Here is a 622-nt window from a genome sequence, read left to right on the forward strand (position 1 = left end):
AGGCCTCTTATCTTCTTAATTTAATAAATGCTGCTTAATGGTAATAGTGGACACAAAACCTTTCTAAATTCCTTATATGATTCAGGCCCATGAAAAGCTAGTTTCTTAATTATCCAACTGTACATAGCCTCAGAGGTCATGATGTTTACTGTTAATATCAGGCATTCAATCTATATTCCATGGAAACTGGCTAGTGTTCAAGGGGAATCCTCTAGAACTCTGGCTATCCTGTTGTTAAAATCAGGACATATAATAGGTGAGTTGCTATTGCCCCATTCCCTCACCGCTGACTCTCCCCTGAGATTTCCACCTCTTCATACAATTCAGCAGCTGAAGAGTTAATATCTGGCACAGCAGCAGGCCTTCTGGACCTTGCTCCTGCTCTGCAGCCATGTCCCTTCTCAAGATTTGGTGCCAGTGTCAGTATCTTGGGACATCAATCAACCCCACCTGCATGCATTCGGAGGCTGCAGACCACCACAGAAAGAGCACCAGACCCAGAGTCAGGAGCACTGAGTTCTAGACACTGTTCTCTCCAAAGGTAGACACTCGATCAAAAAGAAAAAATTTCCGTTATTGCTCTGAACCTCCATTAATTCATCAATACAGTGGAAATAACAAT

This window comes from Galeopterus variegatus, unplaced genomic scaffold (genome assembly GCF_000696425.1).
Source record: "Galeopterus variegatus unplaced genomic scaffold, G_variegatus-3.0.2 Scaffold8239, whole genome shotgun sequence".
NCBI lineage: Eukaryota > Metazoa > Chordata > Mammalia > Dermoptera > Cynocephalidae > Galeopterus > Galeopterus variegatus.